The following is a 21117-nucleotide window of genomic DNA, read 5'->3' on the forward strand; positions in this document are numbered from 1 at the left end:
ATATCTCTCCCCTCCCCGCCCCCCCATCTAAGCATGTACTTGGGTGAGGATTTAAAAAATAAAAGTCCCCAAGGTGATTCTAACAGTGAGCTACAATTGAGAGGCACGGCCTTGGGGTGCAAAGTCCTGCTGTTTCGCTTCCAGACAGAGCTACACTTGCTTTCTCCTCCCCTCCTTGCCCCCTTGTCTTGCTTCCCTGCACGTGGGTGGCTCCTTCTGCACTTAATCTGTATGTTCAGCCTCTGCAGAACTGACTGGGCAGGCCTGTCAAAAGCTTATGTTCAAAGGCTCCCTGAACATCAAGCTTCTTGTTACTCACAGTGTTTTTGCATTAGTTACGGTTGTTAATATCATCATCAAATCAAATCAGGAGATTTCACAGGCTTGCCGTGAAATTGTATCCGGATGTCTGCAACTCTAGCTGAAGTCCTAATTAGGCAAAGTCACATATGCTATCTGTGAGGAATGCATGCACTTTGCAAGGAAAGGACCTGCCGGTGCTAAAATAGAAAGGAGAGGCAGGAAGAACCACAGACTAAGACACTGGAACCTGGGCTCTGTCCACGCACCGTGTTCCTGCTGTTCATGGAACTCCACTTAAAACCACCTGTTTGGGTTGGACCCAAATCTAATCAATCAGGGCCAAGGGACCTATTGGGACTGAAACTATGTCTCATCCGTCCCTTCAAAACAGTGGTTCTTATCATGAGGATATTTTTAATGACAAAATACTCCTCAGAGCCCCACCTACTGATAATTACACTTTTAACTTTGTTGGGTTGAGAAAACCCACAAAGAAAACTACACTGAATTTATTACCCTTATAAACAAATTCGTATAACTGTTGGATTGAGAAAATCCACAAAGAAAACTACTCTGAATTAATGACTCTTATAAATAAATTTGTATTGTCCTTATCTCATGACTCTGAAGGTTCCCATCTGTGTACTCAACATTTAATTACTCAGCTTAGAAGCAATGCTTGAGGCCTAATGGATTGCAGGGTCTCACTCAGGGTCACCTCAGAGCAACCACTGTCTTGTAAGCAGGGACCCCTTCACGTGAGTAGAGACAATGGGAAATGAGCAGCTGTTTCCTGTCAGCTTTTTGTACATAAATGTCACAATTCACTTGCATCTACCACCAACCCCAGACCTAGAGCTGTTCAACCATCACTGGGCTGCCCTGTGGTGTCTAGAAAAGACCCCTTGACTACTGTCTACGTTTTTCCGAACCACTCCTTCTTGAAAAATAAATCTGATCTATTTGAATTAGTTGCAATTCCTTGAGAGAAAGAACCAAATAATTCAAGGTTGGCTCTTTTTTAGGGGGTAGGGTGGGGATGACTTGAGCCTCCATGTGCAAGTCTAGGTCACACCATCACTCTCCCAACCCATTACCAGCCCCCTAAGGACCTCCCCGCCTCTTCCAGTCTCATGTCCTCCTGCAATCAGAATGAACATTCTAAAATGCAAGTCTGATAGCATGCTTTCCAGTTCCCTACCAGCCTTGGGAAAATCCAAATTCTTGAACGCAGTATAAAAGGTGCTTCATGAGCTGGCTCCTCCTCATCTCTCATCCTCTGCTTAGGACATTGTCTTGTGGCACCAGCTGGATCCTACCTAACCACTCTCAGTTCCCTGTGTTTATCACCATCAGCTTTCCCCCACCCCCCTTTACCTGGCCAACTCTTGCTCCTTTTCATGCCTCATCCAAGCCATCTGCTCCCCAGGGAAGGGCCCTGACCACTACTGGTCTGGATTAGGTTTCCCTCCTAGATGCTCCCATAGCCCTTTGTCATTCCCCAATCATAGCACTTAATCATATCATGTTGTATATGCTTACTTTCAATGGATCCTAGAATGTATGATAGAGTACTAAGAAAGGAAAAATTGACTCAAGTAAGTTGTGCTCATGCATGAGGTGTAGACACTACTGTCCCCAGATAACTGTCTCCTTCTTGGCTGGCTCTTTGGGATGTGTCTACAACAAATGCCCAAGACGACAGGACACACAAAGGCACTTCCCCCCATTCCCTCAGCTCACCCAGTTCCCATTCTTCCCGTCATTTGGGCAGGATATGACCAGCCTGGCCAGTCTTCAGGGATCGAGGAATTGGAGCTGTCCCAGCGGTCAGGAGAAGTTAAAGGAATGGTTATGGTTCTCCTTTAAGGGTTTGGGACCCGGAGGCCTCCCATGAATTCCTAGAACCCAACAGCTTCCACCAAGGGGGGAGAACAATCTTTGCAGAATAACACAGATCTCATATTGGCATGAAAGGGAAAAGACCGGATGGGTCTGTGACACTGGCCCTTTCCAGGATCCTTCTTGATATTAAAACAGAATGTTCTTATGGACAGTCCAAAATAGCACACGTTGAAGAGAACCATCGTCCTCTGGCAATCTAAATGAAGCCTTGATAACTGTGCGATCCCCTCATTATGCTTGATTCACGGTGCTTCAGGAAGATTCACATGCCATTTTCAGAAGCTCTGAATCACCTAAAGCCGTGGTCAGCAAACCGCGGCTCTTTGGCCCCTCGAGTGTGGCTCTTCCACAAAATACCACATGTGGGCGCGCACGTACAGTGCGACTGAAACTTCGTGGCCCATGCACAGAAGTCGGTATTTTGTGGAAGAGCCGGTATTTTGTGGAAGAGCCACACTGAAGGGGCCAAAGAGCCGCGGTTTGCCGAGCCGCAGTTTGCCGACCACTGAAAAGGAATGTCCCAGACAACAAACATGTCTTCCTTTATTTTCAAAGAAAAAATGTATAGAACTGTTTCCATTGGAAAATAAAATGTGCTCATTATACATATTCAAAAATATAGATAAGCATTCATAAAAAATAAATGCAACTCAAATTTCAACACCCAGAAGTACTAGTGTTACTTTTTTTCAAAAACGACAAGCCAAGATGAACTTGGTTCATTTCCTCCAATCATGGGCTCTCTGCAACCTTTTCAGAAGCAATCTGAACCCCACACTGGAGATGTGCCCTGTCGGGAGAATCGAACCTGAAACCCTTCAGTGCACAGGATGATGCCCAACCAACTGAACCACACTGGCCAGGGCTGATATGAGGACATTTAATTCGAGAGTTTTCTTAAGCCTTCCAGCTGCTCCAAAGGTCTTTTGCTGCTTACTTCCTGTGTCTTAGCTGCATCTGGATAGTCCGCCTCCCCAGGTTCATGACCTTCAGCTAAGTGAAGCCGCATTGTTTTAGAGTATCTGTAAACTGCTCTTTAGTGATGTCAGCCAAGGGGAAAGATGCCATCCTGAGATAAATACCTTGCCTAGAAGAGGCCATGCAATAGACAAGTGAAACTGACCTTTTCTGTGCATTGCCCAAAGTCCTCTAGGAACCGTGTGCATTCCAGCCCTAGAGAGGCTACAGCCCATCTATTTTCTGTCAAATTGGATTTACAGAACTCATACCGTAAGCCCAGGACCATGCTAGGGACTATAGAGAGGATAAGCCACGCTTTTGTTTTTCCTCTGGGAGCATTTATAGTCTCTTTTAATGACAAGATGTTTATATTAAAAGCTCTGAACCCCCAAACTTCAATTCCCCACCCTATTGATGTTCACACACACTTGCGTTCACAAACAAACCTGACCCACCTTCTGGAGAAGCTGACGAGGCAGTTCAGCGGCTCCCTGAAAATAATTCAAGGGCTTGGAAAATGATGAATTGTGTGCAGAAATGGGTCCTCGGGGCTACAGAACCAAGGCATGAGGAAGCGAAGCAAAGCTGGAGAGCATCCTTCTTCCTCTAAAGATAAGGATGACATTGTCAGGTCAGGATGCAGACACACAGCTGAGTAAAGCCGGGAGCTCCCAGGGCCATCCGACAGCGTGGTGATGATACCACCTCCTGCCACAAAGGTGCTCAGAGGCTCTTTACAAACTTTTTAAAGGTTTTTTATTTTTTTTTAATCCCTGCTATCTCCATGCAAGTGGGGACTGGTATTCCCATCTCTGTAGTAGAGATCATGAGAGTCCAACAAGACTGGAAGCAAAAACTGGACACGCCACCAACATGCACGTTTTGACCCAGCCCCCTCTTCTTCCTCCAAACTCTGGCTCTACTTCACACTTATTGCCTGCTCCGGCAAAGACAGTCAGTGCTCATGACATTCTCCATGTGCCCCCAATTCCAGCAAATAAACGATTGCTTCGCTTGATGCTGAAAGCTCAGCTTCTGTACAGCAAGTGAGAGCGTGTCTGGGCTGCAAGAGCCAACAGCCTGGACCTGACACATCCCCACTCCCACCCCGACCCCGCTGCCCTAGGGGCCCCCACATCCGGGAACTGGGGCAGCCTCCCCTCCAGAGCTAAGACCTGCCTCTGTCTTCCTATTTCCTAGAGCTGGGAGGAAAGGCCTGACGTCCACCCGCCTGCCCATAGCTCGTCTTTCTCACAGAGGCACACAGTGGGAGGCTGAAACTCTCCCCGCTGTCACTGGTCACCACACCTTGCAAAGGAGTTGCAGACACAGCCTTACCACAAATCTGTCCTTCAGAATAATGACTGGTGCCCATTACCACACACATGCACAAGGCCCTGAGCCAAGAGCTTCACAAGCTCTGCGATCACATTATTACAGCTGAGGGAACAGGGACAGAGACATGCAGCGACGTGCCCATGATCACATCGCTAATGTTTCAGTCATTGCAGAGTTACAGGAACTCCTGAAAATGTAAGCTAGGCTCAGGTAGGTATTGCTTTCTCCCCTTGGCTACGTTCCTTCTGCTTTTGCCATCAACGGCAGATTGATGTTTCTGGATGTTTCTAGGGATCAGTTTCTGCATGTCGCCTGTCTGTGGTCCAGCAGGTTGGCTCTGGCCCATCCATAGGTTAGAAGCAGAGTTCATAGTGAAACCAGAGTATATAAAACTCTTGAGTCGTAGCCTTGGCATTCACACAACATCACTCTTCCCACGTGCTGCTGACTGGAGCAGGTCAAAAGCTAGCCCATATTCATGGGGTAGGAAAACAGATTCTACCCCCTAAAGGGAGAAGCAAAGACCCATTGCAGAGGCATGGGCTAGAGGAAGGCCATGAATCTCCCTCAGCTGAAAGTAATGGCACTGATGGGAGCCCGGCAGCGTGGACTCGAGCCCTGAACTCCGTCCACCACATAGTCAAGTAGCTCCTCCCACGCCTGGAGATCTAGGGTCTGTGGTTCTGGTTTGACTCCCCAAGGATTTTCCATCCAAGTTAAACTTCCAGGTGTTAGGCAAACATATGTTCATTGATGCGTTAATAAACAATAATTTACACCTCAGGGAGCTTCTGAGCAGAGACATATTCAGTAGGTTGATGGCTATGGGGTCAGAGTGCCTTACAACGAGCACTTATCAAAACAACAACGGTAACGGTAATAAGCATTGGGAAAGGACTGGTATAGACCTAAACACAAACCCCAAAGGCCACGGGAAGGAGCATGCTCTGCTTTCACCACACGGGGGCAGCACAGAGTCCCCTCCTCAAGCATCAATTGCTCTCCTGCTTCTTGACTGACTGCCTTTGGTCCCTAGTTGGTGGCACAGAACACCAATGTCCACCTGCAAGATTGTTCCCAAGAAGGCCCTGTCCATCTGGCCTTCCCTCCTTCAACAAGGAGGCAGCCTGGGATAAAGCAGTGTTCCTCTCAGCAACTCCATCCTGCCCATCTGAGTCCTGGTGACTGCTGAGGTGAACTTCCCCCTCTGTCTAAACACATTCTCTTGCAGAGACCTCCATTGTCCCAAAGGTCAAGTTCACAGGGATTCATGTGGCCACACGGTCATCAATAATTCCACAGGCCCCTGCATATTTCTCCCTTAAACCTTGTACAGTTTATAGCTACATCTGCACATGATGATTTTGTCAATATCTCCCTGCTATTTCTGCAAGGGTCTATGTCTGTGTGTCTCCCTCATTGTTTCCTAGCTAACATATAACATTCAAGAAAATAATATTGAGAGCTTACCACATGTCAGGCGCAGTGCTGGGTCCTAAGGCTATACGGTGGGCTGGGACCCATCCCTAATGTCAAGTTGCTCATAGCCAACTGCAGATGATCCTGTCCTCATAATTAGCCAAGGACGTGGATGCTGACTCCATCAGAGAGTCCTTCTCTGGTCTCCCTGCACCGGCCTCAGAGGGGCCTCTAGGTCTGGCCCCAGCACTAATGCCAAAGACAGCAGGGCCCTGGGAGAAAGGAGCGCTTGGAAGTCATCACACTAGGCGAGAGCCAAGATTAATAAAACACATTGAATTGCTCTCCTAAATGATAACATTTTTGATTCTCAAGTGGGAGAGAAATTGGACTTTAAGAGTCTCATTTGTCCTCTTCTGTTTTGAGCTGTGAGGCGGCTTCCAGATCCTCATAATCAAAGGGCACCGTCCACTTCCCACACAAATATGGTCTCAGGAAACCGAACCATCAAGATAAAGATTTACATATTTGTCTTTGAAATTGAGAATTTTAAAACTTCCTCTTCAAAAACAAGAATTGTCATGAATTAGTATAAAGAATTAGAGACCTCCCTAGCTGGTTTGGCTCAGTGGCCAGAGTGTTGGCTTGTGGACTGAAGGGTCCCATGTTCAATTCTAGTCAAGGGCACATGCCCAGGTTGCAGGCTCGATCCTCAGTAGAGGGCTTGCAGTAGGCAGATCAATGATTCTCTCTCATCATTGATGTTTCTATCTCTCTCTCCCTCTGCCTTCCTCTCTAAAATAAATAAAAATATATTTTTAAACTATTTAAAAAAAAGAATTAGAGACCTAGCACATGATTAGTTATTAACTTGGGGGGGGGGGGGACATTCTACCATTATTATAACTAACACTGCATTTTTTCTTTAGTTAATATCTCTAGTTCTCTCTATATATATATATTTCTCTCTCTCTCCATATATGTCCATTTTATTGAAATATAATTCACACACCTTGTCTCGGTCTTCAGTTAGTTGGAATGTTATCCCATACACCAAAAGGTTGTGGGTTCAATTCCCAGTCATTACTCCAAGCTGCAACTCATGCCTAGACTCCCTCAGTCACCTTGATCCCACCCCAATGACCTTCTAACAATTCCTGGAATATACTAATCTTGTCAATTCCTCAGAGTTCATTACCATACTGTTCCCTCCAGCTAATAACGTGATCTTCACATGGTTGGCTCCTTTCCATTTTTCAGAACTTTGACGGCATGTCCTTAGAGGACTCTTCTTGACCTCTATTGAAAGCAATATTGTCCTTTAATATTGTCCCTCTAACCATCCTACTTGTTTTCTCCTCCTTCTCTCCTTCTCCCTGCCTCCTTCTTCCTCTTCTCCATCAACATAACTAACATTCATTGGTTATTTCTTCTGTGTTGGATGGAACTCTATAGTCACTTCAGGGTTTATCTCATTTAATCCAATACCAACTCTTGGTACCAATCGGGAATCTTGATTTCACACAATAGAAATCAAGCCCATTTAAGCAGAAAATACATGTATTGAAAGGGTACAGGGTAACTCACAAAATCATGGGGACACCTGGAACCAGGCAAGACTGAATGAGCAGAACCCCAGCCAGGACCCAGGTAAGAACAACCCTCACTGCTGCTGGACATGGGCCACCACTGTGGGCAGCCCTGGACCTGGATACACTCCCGCTGCCTCAATTAACTAGGAGTGTTCTTGTACCTTTGAGGCACTTCCTCGCTCAGGTCAAAGTCTTGGACGGACGCATCCATTCTCCAAGCTCAGACCAAGGCCCTTCCCAAGCTGCCCCGGGGCGGGATGCCATCTGACTACATCAGCTTCCATGACTGGCGATAAGGCTGCCCAGTGAGATGCATGGCGGGTGGTTCCCACAGCATTCGAGGGAGCTTCTGATGCTGCCCAGCCGTAAGAGTGGTGAGTCCCCACACTCGCTGAGTCAGTCAGAACATTCAAGCCACAATTTTTAAAAGTCCTTGCCAATACCAATGCCACCTCACTCAAAAACAAATATTGAAAGACCATCCCTTTGAAGAGGGGACAAATTATGAGACCAAATTATGAACCCACACTTTTCTGTTTCCTTCTGCTGATGAGGGAGGGGGAGAAGTGTCCCCGATGGATGCCCTCAGCCAGAGTTTGCCAGGAATTTATGGTTTCTGGCAGCAGAGCCAGATGCTGAGCCTTACTAATCTTTTTTTTAATTAAATTAAATATTTACTGTTGAAAGTATTACATGTGTCCCCTTTTCCCCCCCATTGACTGCTTCTAGCCTGCCCCCACTTCCCACCCCAGGCCTTCACCACCCTATTGTCTGTGTCCATGGGTTATGCATATATGCACACAAGTTCTTTGGTTAATCTCGTCCCACTCACCCACCCTGCCCCACCTTCCCTCTGAGATTCCACAGTCTGTTCCATGCTTCCATGTCTCTGGATCTATTTTGTTCGCTAGATTCCACATATGAGATCCTATGGTACTTGTCTTTCTCTGACTGGCTTATTTCGCTTAGCATAATGCTCTCCAGGTCTTCCTAGTCCTGCTCCACGAAGTGTGGTCCCGGATCCAGCAGCAGCATCACTGGGGGAGCTTGTTAGACACGCGGGCCCCACTGCAGCCCTCCTGGATCAGAACCTGCGTGTTAGCAAGAGCCCAGTGACTCCCGTCCACATGAAAATTTAACATGGGCTGTTCTTGCACGGTGATTCTCACACTAGCTTGCACATTGGGATCACAAACGACTGATGCCTTATCCCAGGGCCAGAGATTTTGTTGTAACTGTTGCTAGGTGTGGCCTGGTCATCAAAGTTTTGAAAAGTTCCCCAGACAACTCTTTTCATTAAAAGCCAAGGTCAAGAATTACTTAGGAAGATACGATTAAATCCAATGCAGTATACCCTTGGACTAAACAGATGTTCTTATGAAAACTGTGTCAACCCACGGAGTCATTTCTCAACCTCTCCCCGCTCCGGACCCGCTAACGGTCCACTCCTGGAGAAGTAACTTTAGGAGCCAAAGAGCACTGCTTGGACCTGCCCCTCTGAGCTCCTCACTCTAGCTCTGGGTGGTTTAATTTTTTCCCTAAAGCATTCAATTCACAAAGGCAGTCAAAGGGACCCCAGAGATCATGGGGTCCAACCCCCTCATCTTACAGATGAGGAAACTGAGGCACACGGAGAGGAACTGAGTCTTCCAGCATAACTGAGGGTCGGAACTCCAACCTTCCGATTTCCAGGCAGTACGTTTCGGCCACACACTCTGCCTCTCCAGTGAAGATGAGCAGAGGATGTTTGATGCACACATGGTCAAAAGTTCATCACCAGCGTGGTTATTAATAACAACGAGGTTAAAAGCTTCAAGGCCAACTCAGTGCCGGTGGCTCCCAGGAAAGCCATCTTTTCGGTCTGTTCTCATCTAATTATGGGTAGGTACAGTAATTGGAAACAGGCGATATCCGATGGGCAGGGTTGCAGGAAATGGAAACCTCTCATACAGTTCTGCCTGGGAAAAGTCAGCCCCCACTATCCCCTGCAGCTGGGACGCGCTCAGATTTGCCCTGGGGAAAAGGAATAAAGGGGGTGGGAAAAACGGGCTTAAAAGACAAGATCACCAAGGTCTGGGAGAATTATGGTCCCCCCAGGAAAGCCATGTGCTGGGCTCCTGTGCTGGGGGGCGGGGTTGGGACTCTGGGCTGTGTCAGTTTCCTGGGGACTGTTACTATGTCAGGGGTAACGCACACCCCTGCTGGCTGTGGTTTGTGATCTTGAAGTTACACTGACTAGGTACTAGGTGCTGAACTAAGTACCCACTGATATGGCCCCACTGACTCCTGGCATCCATTCCATGAGGTAGGTGCCCCCCTTTGAATAGAGGAGGAAACTGAGGCTTAAAGTGCCTGGATCTCTTGTCCACAGTCCCACAGAGGAGGAGGAGCCAGGATCGGGGTTCAAGTCCATTGGAGGCCAGAGCTCTCGCATCCGTTATGCTCCACGGTCTGTCCCTTGTGGTTGCACAGCCTCCGTTCCTCGTCCAGACCAGCCTGGTCCTCGCAGGGGGAGGGAAGCAGGAGCACCAGGCTCCCGGGAGCTGAGGGGCAGACTGGGCAGAGGACAATGGACGTGGACGGGAGAAAAGGACACACACGGAGTGAGCAGGAACGGTTGTGTCTCTCCAATGCTCTCCGAGTGCCAGCCACGTGGGTTCAACAGACCCAGGAGCTGCCAACCCAGGCATCTGCCGCAGGCCGTGGTCGCTGCCGTGGGGCCGAGGGACCACCGCCACCGTCTGTGCCATCTGGCCTTCCGGTGGCAGAGATCGGCCGTCCGCGGCTGTGTGTGAGCTGAACAAGTCTCCAGCGGGTACCACTTAACAGGCCCGTGGCTCGGGAGTTTCCGAGCTGGATTACTCGCAGCCCCAGGCTCGGGAGCCAGGCTTTGGGCAGAGTTGCAGGTGGTTTCCCGTGGCTGCCATCAGCCTCGTTAGGAGGACCGATCTTCTGCGGACGGTCATTTTCCCACCTGTGCCCACCAGTGGGGATGCCAGCACTGGGGGGCTGATTTCCAATCCATCTTTTTCTCCCCGCGCCCCCCTCTCTCTCTGCATTTTCATTCCAAGGCAACTTTCTCATCAGTTCAAAACTCCATACTCCATTTTGTTCCCTTTTCTATTTTTTAAAAATATATTTCTTTATTGATTTCAGAGAGGAAGGGAGAGGGAGAGGGAGATAGAAACATCAATGATGAGAGAGGAGCATTGATTGGCTGCCTCCCGCATGCCCCCCACTGGGAATAGAGCTCAGGCATGTGCCCTTGACTGGAATTGAACCTGGGACCCTTCAGTCCAAAGGCAGATGCTCTATCCACTGAGCCAAACCATCTAAGGCCATTTTGTTCCCATTTTTAAGTCCAATAGGGTTGGGAGATAAAGACCCTGTGCCCAGGTGTGACTGCCAGGACATGAAGTGACAAAAATACACAGAAAACATTCATCTGTCCCACCCTCCTGCGGGGGGTGGGGGGCGTGTCCCTGTGTGTTTGGGACATTACTCAATTATACCCACGCATGCAGGCCCCACCTGTGTCCCTGGAAGGAGTCGGAATTTTATCCCAAGGGCAATGGAAAGCCATCGACAGTTTCAGCAGAAAACTGATATGATTGGAGAGACTTCCATCTAAAAAGCATCACCCCTTGCCAAGTATCATACTCAGAACCCTGACCTTCTGAGTATTAACCAGAAGGTCAGGGTTTGATTCCAATCAGGGCACATGCCCAAGTTGTGGGCTCAATCCCCAGTAGGGGGTGTGTAGGAGGCAGCTGATCAATGATTCTCTATGATCATTGATGTTTCTATCTCTCTCTCCCTTCCTCTCTGAAATCAATAAAAATGTATATTAAAAAAATAAAAAGCATCACCCCTCTTAAAGTTGTTTGTGAAACGTGGACTATATGGGAGTCAAGGTGTCGGGGACCAGTAAAAAGGCTTCTTTGAGGAGCCGGGAGGTGGCGGGGCCTGGGCTGAGAGGGTGGCCAAGGCGATGGTGAGCAGAGGGGCATTCAGATGCGCAGGGAGAAAGCCCCCGGGCCTCGGAGGTGGGTTGCAGGAGGAGGAGAGATATTGCACGAGGACGACTGTCAGGTTCCCCACCTGAGCAGGTGGGTGGGGATGGGCTCCAGGTCCTCCCAGCTCTGAGAAGCTACACGTCTGTAAGTGAGGGAGACTATGGGGATGCGGCACGTGGGTAAGTTCCAAAAAGAATCATCTAAACCGCAGGTACTCACACCACCCCTGCCTGTGCACGCCTCGGTCAACCTTAATCAGGCGCCATCTGTGTGCGCAGCACAAAGCCAGGATTTTAGGCCTCACCTGATGGAGTGGGCAGTCTCATGAGACATCAGGAAGGTGAGTGAGGTCCCAGGCCTCCCCTGTGCCCACGCTGCTCTGCTGCCTCCACCCCATCGTCCCAAACAGAAAGAATCAAAGGGCAGCGAGGGGAGGCAGAGGCTGCAGAAGGACAGCGTGACCCACCAGCATCGGCTATGGCTGTGGGAAAGCTAGGAAGATTTGAAAAGTTCCACTTTAAAATAAAATAGAACTGACACCCTTATTTTCATTAAGTAAAAGCTGGGTCAGATCAAGTGATTCGAACGCCAACCTGGCAGAGAGCATGGGGCGGGTGGGGGGGGGGTTCTCCACTTGGATTTTGCTGTCTTTCTAAGAGGAGAGACCTGGGGGAGGCGTGAACCTTCCCTTCTTCCTGCTGCTCACGCAGGACCCCAGCTGCGGAGCCCATCCTGCAGGACCAGCTGGGCCCCGGGCGACCCGCCTCCTCACCCGTTCCCTGTCTCCCTGGGCACCACCAGCACCCGACCCAGCAGCTGGCCAGGAGCCGACACCCAGTAGTCACGCAGGTCCACTGGATGTGATGAGCTCCCATGAGTGCAGGGCCCAGCTAGGCCTGAAGGGCAGACAAAAGGACATGACAAATATGCCACAGACAGGTTCTCTTTCCCAGGAAACTCACCATCCAGGGGGGAGGCCAGAGGCACCCCCAGGCTCCTGGGCAAGCAGACCTGATTACACACCCTGGGGCAGCTCGGGGAGCCCCTCTGATGTTCATCACGGCAGGCCAAGGTCCCCAGGGCTCTGGCTAGGGGGTCTGCAGTCCCCAGAGCGGCCACATCTGAGCAGCACATGGGAGGAGGGGGTGCAGGGGGGCACCAGTTACAGGCACTACAGTATTTCTGAGGTTCTGAGACACCCCAAAGGTCTCCCACTATCAGCAACGTGGAAGCGGTCACCTGCCCTCCAGGCGCACCGAGGCTGCAGGCGCCCTCTAGTGGATGGAAGGGCCCTGCGCCCTGGGCTCCACCTGGAGCCTCCAGCTTTCTGACCTGCTTCCCTGTACCCAGAGGGAGGATTAGTTCCAGAGAGGCACCCACTCCAGGGCAAAGCTATGGAGCACAGGACACTGCCTTCCAGCTTCAGCATCCCTCTCCTCGCCCCTCCTCAGCGTCTCCCCAGCTCCCCACAGATCCAGCCACAGAGTTACACGTTCCCCCTAGGCCCTTGCCAGCTTGCTCCGTGGATCTCAGCTTCACTAAGGCACACACGTCACACTGTAAATAAGACTCAGTGTCCTTGTCAGGAGGGAGTCAGCCCCCAGCTGGCAAAGCCCGGTTAGGAGAGAAGTGCCCATGTGACTGAGGCTTCCAGGAGGCTTCTGGGCGGCATGGGGGGGCGTCCATTCTCCCCTTCTGCAGGGCACACCCAACTGTAGGACTCCTGAAACCCTTGGCACCCCACTTGCCAGAGGAGACGTAGGCAGAGGGACCAGCAGGGGAGGAAGAGGGATCGGCTCTCCCTGCTTCAGCAATAGCAGCGGGGGTCACACGGGCTTAGAGTCCCGGCACAGAGCAAAGGAGGAAGCCACGGCCCGCCCTGGCCCCGTCAGTCACCCTCTGCCACCACTGCAGCATCCCTATGTGCTCCTAAGACAGCTGGTGGCAGGCAGCGAGGGGCCTGCCTCACCCATTGGTACCTATATTTCCAACAGTATCAAAGCTTTACGTATGTTTGCCAAAGGGAGGCCACTCCAGAAAATTCTTTTTAGTGACGCTTTGGTCAATCAAGCATAGTCCCTGCACTCAAGGAGCTTTGAGTCCATCAATGAAATGTGAAATCAGTGGCCCACGCCCACCCTGCCCCTCCCGTGCCCACACAGAGCAGGCTGCTCAAGCTGTCACTTTGCCACTGGACTTGGTATTCAACGTGACTCTGGACCCCATCCCTTTGTGATAAGGAACACCTGCCCGTCCATCTCCAGAACATACCCAATCCACCCACTCCCCTCCCTGTCCCAGGCGCCACCACTCTCTCTGCACTGCAGCTGCATTGCTTCCCCTTCCCGCCAGGCCACTGTGCACACCCTTTAAAACGCTGGTGCCCCCATGGCGTCCCTTCCCTGGCTTCCCTGCCTGTGCTCTGGGCCCTCTTGGCTCAGCTGCTGGGTCCCAGCCTCCCGCCAGCTCCTCTCCCATCCAGTAGGGGGAGAGACTCTCCCTGTCCCCCTGTAGGAAGGACCCACTCTCCCTGGCCCCTCCCCAAAGCTGGCTCTTTCTCAGCCTTCCCTTTGCTGGGAGAAGACTGCCCCAGCCCACATCCCACAGTCACACCCTACAGCCACCCGCCCCCCCCCCCCACACACACACACACCTCCACGAGGCTCAGCCGCTGCCCCCAATCACAGTCAGCACTCCGTGTGCACTCCTGTCTGCTTCTCGGACCCGTCCCACAACCTAGAACGGGAGCTGCCTGAGAGGCAAGTGTCAGTACTGTTCATTGAGGTACCTCCAGCCCCTTGCTGCATACAGTCGGCGCTCAATGAATACTGCAATGAATGAATAAAAAAGTTCATGGAATGAGAGCTCAACAGAAGGAACAGTAGCCTCCAAGTGACTCAAGGCCAAAGGTGGTGATGAACTGCAGCAGCAAAGGCACAGAGGAAGGGAGGGGGGCGTCTGAGAAGCCCCGAGGGGTTGGGTTTGACGGAGATGAACAGCGACAGGGCGTCATCATGGAGGCCTCAGGGGGACACTAACAGAGGGGCAGGAAGGCTCATGGAAGATGGACTGTAAGAGAGAGGTGGGTAGGGGGACCAGAGAGGAGCTCACCCAGGCATCCCAGGGAGATGGAGATGAAGAAGACAGGAGACCTGGCCCCACGGCTGCCCCTTAATTCTCAGCTTCCCCACTTCTTCTCTTCTCTTCCCTTCCCTTCCCTCCAGTTGGAGGATCCATCCTGAGGTCTCATTTGTCCGCGAGAAGCCCCACTGCTAAGGAGCACCCCAAGGCCCTCCTGAGAAGCACACTTCAGTCCCCTGGTCTGGGCCTAGAAGCCCTTGGTGGAGTTCTGGCGCCACCTCGTGGACAGAGCTGGAATGCGCGGCGTGGCCACACCCTGCACCCTGGGGCAGGTGGGCCAGATTCAAGCAAATTCGCCTCTGAAACCTCCTGGTGCCCAGAAGGCTGAAGAGGCCGGGGAAGCACAAAGCACTCGTCCTGAACCCAGCTGCCCCCGTCCCCAGGGTGGCTCGCACAGCGTCTGTCAGAGAATTCCAGAAACCCTGGCCGAGGGAGCCAGTGGGCGGGGAGGCAGAAAAAGCAGAGGGCGCGGCCGAAACTTTCTGAGTTAACGAGAAAGACAGACTCCTAACAGAGCAAACATGGATAAAGCATCTGCTATGTGCCGGGCTTGGTGCGAAGTGTTTCGTGGAGGTTCATGATGTCGTTGTATCCCTATTATGTGGGGGCAGCTAATCAAGAAACAGAGGGACAAGGTGGCTTGGCCGGCGAGTGCAGAGCCGGGCTCCGCCAGATTCTAGGCTGAATCACAAGCAAAAACCATCGCAGTTGCACGGTTAACCCGAAAGACCCCGGACTCCTGCGCGGGACCCTACCTGTCCAAACTCTGGTCCGTTGGCAGTTTGGGGAGCTGTACCCTAAGAAAGTCATGGAAATGGACTCACCCTTGACCTCTGGGGCGCAGCCTTCTTTTCAGCATCCCGAGGTCCCAGTCATGGATCCGTTCATCCAGCACCTCCACGCCCGCCGGGCTGCCCCTCCCACAGCAGCTGCGGCCACTTCCCAGATTGCACACTGAGGCAGATACAGGTCCCGGAGGCGGGCTTTAAATAATGGGGGTAATCAGGAAGCCCCGCCTAGGCCCTGGGGCAGTGGTTCTCAACCTTGGCTGCACATTAGAATCACCTGGGAATCTTTTTAAAGTCCTAATTTCTGGGCCTCATCCTCCGGAAATTCTGTTTCTTTGTTATGGGGTGGGGCCACAACATTAGGAACAAAGAAATAGAATTTCCGGAGGATGAGGCCCAGAAATCAGGATTTTAAAAAGATTCCCAGGTGATTCTAATGTGCAGCCAAGGTTGAGAACCACTGGCCTAGGGCATTACCCCCTCCCCCCCTTATTTCTCCCTCCACCCCCATCCCACCACAAATGTGGTGACCGTGGCCCTGCTGATACCATTCACAGGATTTCGGTCACAGGATTTCAGATTTAGAAATGATTCATTCATCGCTTTGGAGAGAAGACTATACCCCCTGATCTGTCAGAGGGGCCAGGACTGCAGCCTGGGTGTACAGGGTGGTGTCTCCCTTGTTTTCCCACAAGACACAGTGGCTTCTCCAGCCCAGTGAACACAACAGAAGTATTCAAAGCGAGCCCAACCGAAGCCTGCCCCACGCTCAGAGCACCTTCCAAAGTAGCTCCACCTGCAGAGTCCGTTTCAATGTGTTCGGTTCTCTCTTCCAGACCTGGACCCACCAGGCTTGCTGAGGGCCTCCACAGAGCATTTGTAAAACACGGTGTTAAAGATCAAGTCTAAAGGCCAGCCCCCAGCAGCTTTAGGACCACCACCAAGTGGTCAGCATGGGGCTGGCACACAGAATAATAAAAATATTATCATATGGTTGGGTCTTAAACTGGCCCTCGTCCACAGAGTAAGGAGAGAAGGAGGGAAGAAGCCACCACTCCAGGTGGGCAGGTGGCAGTCTTACTAAGCAAGGGTCTTACCCACCAGGCTTGACCTGGGCAGCCACAAGACAAGCAGATCTCTGCACCCTCTTGGCAGAATCATAAAAGTCGACGTAGAGGCCTTAACTTGGCTCTTCAGTCACCTGCACAGTCCAGATGGTCTCAACACCACCTTCCTGTCTCAAGGCTGTGTCCTTGAAGCAGCTGCTAGTGCAGGAATCGTGGGCGGGGCATGCATCCCAAGGCCAGGGATGGGGAAGGAGCCCCCCTTTGCAGGATCCTGATCTTTGGTCAACCAGAGGTCTTGTCCTCCCGATGACTCCCTCAACACATGTGCTATTCGCTACTGAGTTTTGGCTTTAACAGACATGCAACAAATGGTAGCAAATTCTAGCCATCTTCAACCTCAAAGGCACAGTTTCAGAGGGCTTCTGCAAACTCCATGTCACCTTGGTGAGCGTGGTTGTCCTCTGTATTCTATGAGAACCATCTCACAATGGATCCTTGAAGAAGAAATTGGGTGGAATGAAGGGAAAGAATCCTTACATGATCCCCACCACCACCACCTCACCCTGTCCTGACAAGACGTACTACACTCTGCCCTGCCCCCAGGCCTCTGTCAATTGACCCAGAGCTTGGAAAGCCCCAGATATAAGTGTGTCACCTTGGCCTAGAGCAGTGATGGCAAACCTTTTGAGCTAGGCGTGTCAGCATTTTTGAAAAACCCTAACTTAACTCTGGTGCCATGTCACATATAGAAATTTTTTTGATATTTGCAACCATAGTAAAACAAAGACTTATATTTTTGATATTTATTTTATATATTTAAATGCCATTTAACAAAGAAAAATCAACCAAAAAAAAAATGAGTTCGTGTGTCACCTCTGACACACGTGTCATAGGTTCACCATCACTGGCCTAGAGCAAGTCTGGACTCTGCCTTAGCAGACGTCTTCAGCCAGCCACGTCACCCTGAGCCTCAGTTACATCCTTGGTAAGATGGGGCTGAGAGCACCTGCCCCATGATGCTTAGCACCGTGCCTAACTCACTACACACAAACACCTCCTAGGTGGGAGCACGTCTAGCACGTTGTTTTCCTGGAGCCAATGAACTTCCTTCCAGATGCACAACATGATGTAATTTTCCATGTTCCACACCAACACATGGATGATCTCTACTTCACTGGACGGGAGCTAAACATTCTGTTTATTTATTTGTTCACATTCCACTTGGTTGGTGGTCATGGGACTGAAAGTCAAACATTGATGCTCCTGTCCGAGACAGACTGTGGGAGCAGGGGATTTTCTCTTCTGTAAACTTGAGGGCTGGATCCTCGGTGACTCCTAATTTTACTTTCAGAGCGAAAATTTGTCCTAAATAGGAAATAGTGACAACCAAATACCAGACGGTTGCAACCCTTTCACACATACCAATCGCTTTCATTCTGCCTGATTTCTTCTTCAATAATCCGCTGTGAGGCCATCTCCATGCAACACAGGGGACAACTGTGTTCACTGAGGTGGCGTGACTAGCTCAGGGTCTTCTTCCTACACGTGCACAAGGTAGTCCAATTCAACCCTAGGTTTGCTGCTCCCCGAACTCCATGCTCTTTCTGTTATACTCCTTTTATTTAAAATAACAAAAACGGATTGGAAAGGCTATATAAAACTCACACACAGAAAACTTGAACTAGACTTTCTTTTCATAGACCGAGGGCTGGGAAGCACCCAGATGACAAGTCACACATTCAGGAGGCTGTGCTGCCAGCTGGAGAGATGGCTAAGCAATGAACAGGTCCCAGACCACAGAGTCCCAGTGTAGGAGCATCTGGACGTTCATCGAGGGGTCCAAGCACCGTTGTCTTAAAGCTCAATTCGGTCAAGTGAACTTGGTGGCTTTAATTTTTCTCTGAGAAGAAGCCAGTTTGGAAAAGATATTTATCACCCCCTCCCCCTCCCTTGTTTCCATTTCCTGAATACACAGTGCAGAGCTGCGAGCCTCCCGTTTTTGCCAAGGAAATGTGTCTAGAGCAGGGGTTCTCGAACTTGGTGTGCATTGGAATCACTGGGGGCTTATTAAGGCAGATTGCTGGGCACTGGGGTGGGGCCCAGAGGATCTGCTTTTGCAACAAGTCCCCAGGTACGGCTGATGCTGCTGGTCTGTCAATCATGCTTGAGGTCAATCCCTCCTCGAGATGCTCATGATGATTGTCCTACCTTCTTACGAGGAGACAGGCAGCTCTCTTCCCACCCCCCATGCACACCTAGAGTCACACAAGTACAAGTGGGGGTGTTTTGCTCACCATTGCAACAGCGGAGAAATGATGAAGTGTGTGAATGTGGCCTCAAATCTTCCCAAGGCACGAGAGGAGGTGCACATTGTGGGGGTCTGTGAAGGGGAGACATTCGGGGGGAACATCTGGACTGTTTCTCTGCTGTCTCCCAATATGAGCCAAGATGGGCCCAGAAGCAGCAGTTAGATGTTTATAAACATTCCTTACAGGTAAATTTGAAGATGGTTCAAGTTCTCAGGTGATAAACACGAGGGTGTATGTGTATATATGCATGTATGTGTGTTTGTATACATATCATCTATTATCCAAACCTACCCCCCTTTGAGAGCAAAGGGATCATTGAAGGCAGACAAGGATGCAAGTGTAGGATCAGCCCACTTATAAAGACCCCAGAGAGAAGCAAGAGAAGGTACGTATGTCGGTTCTTGCTTTATGCAGCCATCTCATGTCTACTGAGTTCTGTATCTCAGCTTTGTAAGTCAAGAGCTCTCAGTAGGTGTTTGAGGGAAGGTTCTTCTCCCTCTAATTTTCAACTAACCTGCAATATGAAGGGGCAAGGCATTTTCCCAGAAGGCCAGAAGCTGATTTTGCTCACTCATTTATTCTAATCCCTTGGAGTCATAAGCAGCTTTTACACTGGTACCAAGCCCATGGACAGGGGCAATCCTGGCTTGTTTTGACACAGGCTTTCCTTGACATGGGCAAGGCATTGAGCTGGGCATCAAAGGCCGACTCGGATGCCCATTGGTGGTTAAACATCACCCAGGGGCCTCCATAAAGCCTTGCTTCAGACTTCAGCCCAGATGAGCATGTCAGCCTTCCCCCACCAGTGGATCGCCCCTGGAAGGGGCGCCGTGAGCAGATCCCTCCTTAACCACTGGCAGCGAAGACAGAAATGGCCCAGAGAAGCAGTTTACATGATCCACATAGTTTGTTGTGCCGATATGTAAACATTTGTTGTGCCGATATGTAAACATTGGGGGTTTTCATATTAAACAAAATAAAAAAAAAGAGAATCCAGCACCACCACCAGGACCGTCTTGTAAAGGAGAGGAGGCGAGGAAGAGCTGGAGAAGAAAGTGGTCTGGACGTCACGGCTGTTGAGACAACAGGCAAGAAAACACCCTTTTGTCAAGAAGAAACATTAGAATTTTACTAGGCACACGAGTACCAGACAGACTGCAAGGTGTTGGGAAGGGGAAGGACTAAATTAGTGAGTACAGGACTAAACATTAGACTAGGCTTCAAAATTAGTATCTACTTAAAGAGAGTGGCCCTAGTCGGTTTGGCTCAGTGGGTAGAACGCTGGCCTGCAGACCTAAGGGTCCCAAGTTCAATTCCAGTCAAGGGCAGGGGCCTCGGTTGCAGGCTCCTCCAGAGCCCGGTTTCCCACTAGTAGTTGGGGCGCATGCAGGAAGCAACCAATCCATGTGTTTCTCTCACATCGATATTTGTCTTTCCCTTTCCTTTCCACTCTCTCTAAAAATCAATGGAAAAATATCCTCGGGTGAGGATTAAAAATAATAATAGAGAGAGTGGTCATAAAAGTTAGAATTTTGGTATAAGGAAAGGTCATGTTTGGGGACAGCAAGAGAGTTGCTAAAGCAAAAAAAAAAAAAAAAAAAAAAAAAATTGAGTGAGTGGGCCAAAGGGTGAAGGCATAGTTACGGTAATGACATCCCAGAGGAAGTCAGAGGGGTTCGAGTCCAAAGTTCAGGGAGAGAGGCTGGCAGAGAGCCATGCAGTGGTCTCGGGTGTTAGGTTGCCAGGCACCCAAAGGTCACAGGCAGCATCACTGGGCACGTGTTGACCAGCCCTGCCAGGGTTCGCTCACTTGAGAGAAGGCTGCATCTGAGTGCTTTATAAGGATCCACAGAAAACAGTGCTTTAATAACATGCTTGCCTTACTTAAACTAATATTTTTGAGCAATTACTATGAATTAGTAGGAAACCCTGAACACTTCAGTACATATTTTCATAAACTTTATAAAACTATGACAGAAGCACCGAGTGTAATGGAGTTTTTATAGACACCCAAAGAACGTATCTGTGACGTGAACATTTATCTTCTAAGTGGAGCAACAGCTGAGACGTAGCTATATACCTACCTCCCCGGTGCTTGATCACCGTTCCAGAGCTCTGAGTCGGTAATAAAGCACTCACTGAAGGCTCGTAAATTTATGTAAGAGTAAGAGAGTTTCTTCTAATGCATTTTAATAAAGTTGTGTGTGAAGTCAAACGAGACATTGTTTGTATAATGAATACATGTAGGGACTTTTAACTACAAATGCAGACATCAAGAA

Source organism: Myotis lucifugus, unplaced genomic scaffold (genome assembly GCF_000147115.1).
Source record: "Myotis lucifugus unplaced genomic scaffold, Myoluc2.0 scaffold_44, whole genome shotgun sequence".
NCBI classification, from domain to species: Eukaryota; Metazoa; Chordata; class Mammalia; order Chiroptera; family Vespertilionidae; genus Myotis; species Myotis lucifugus.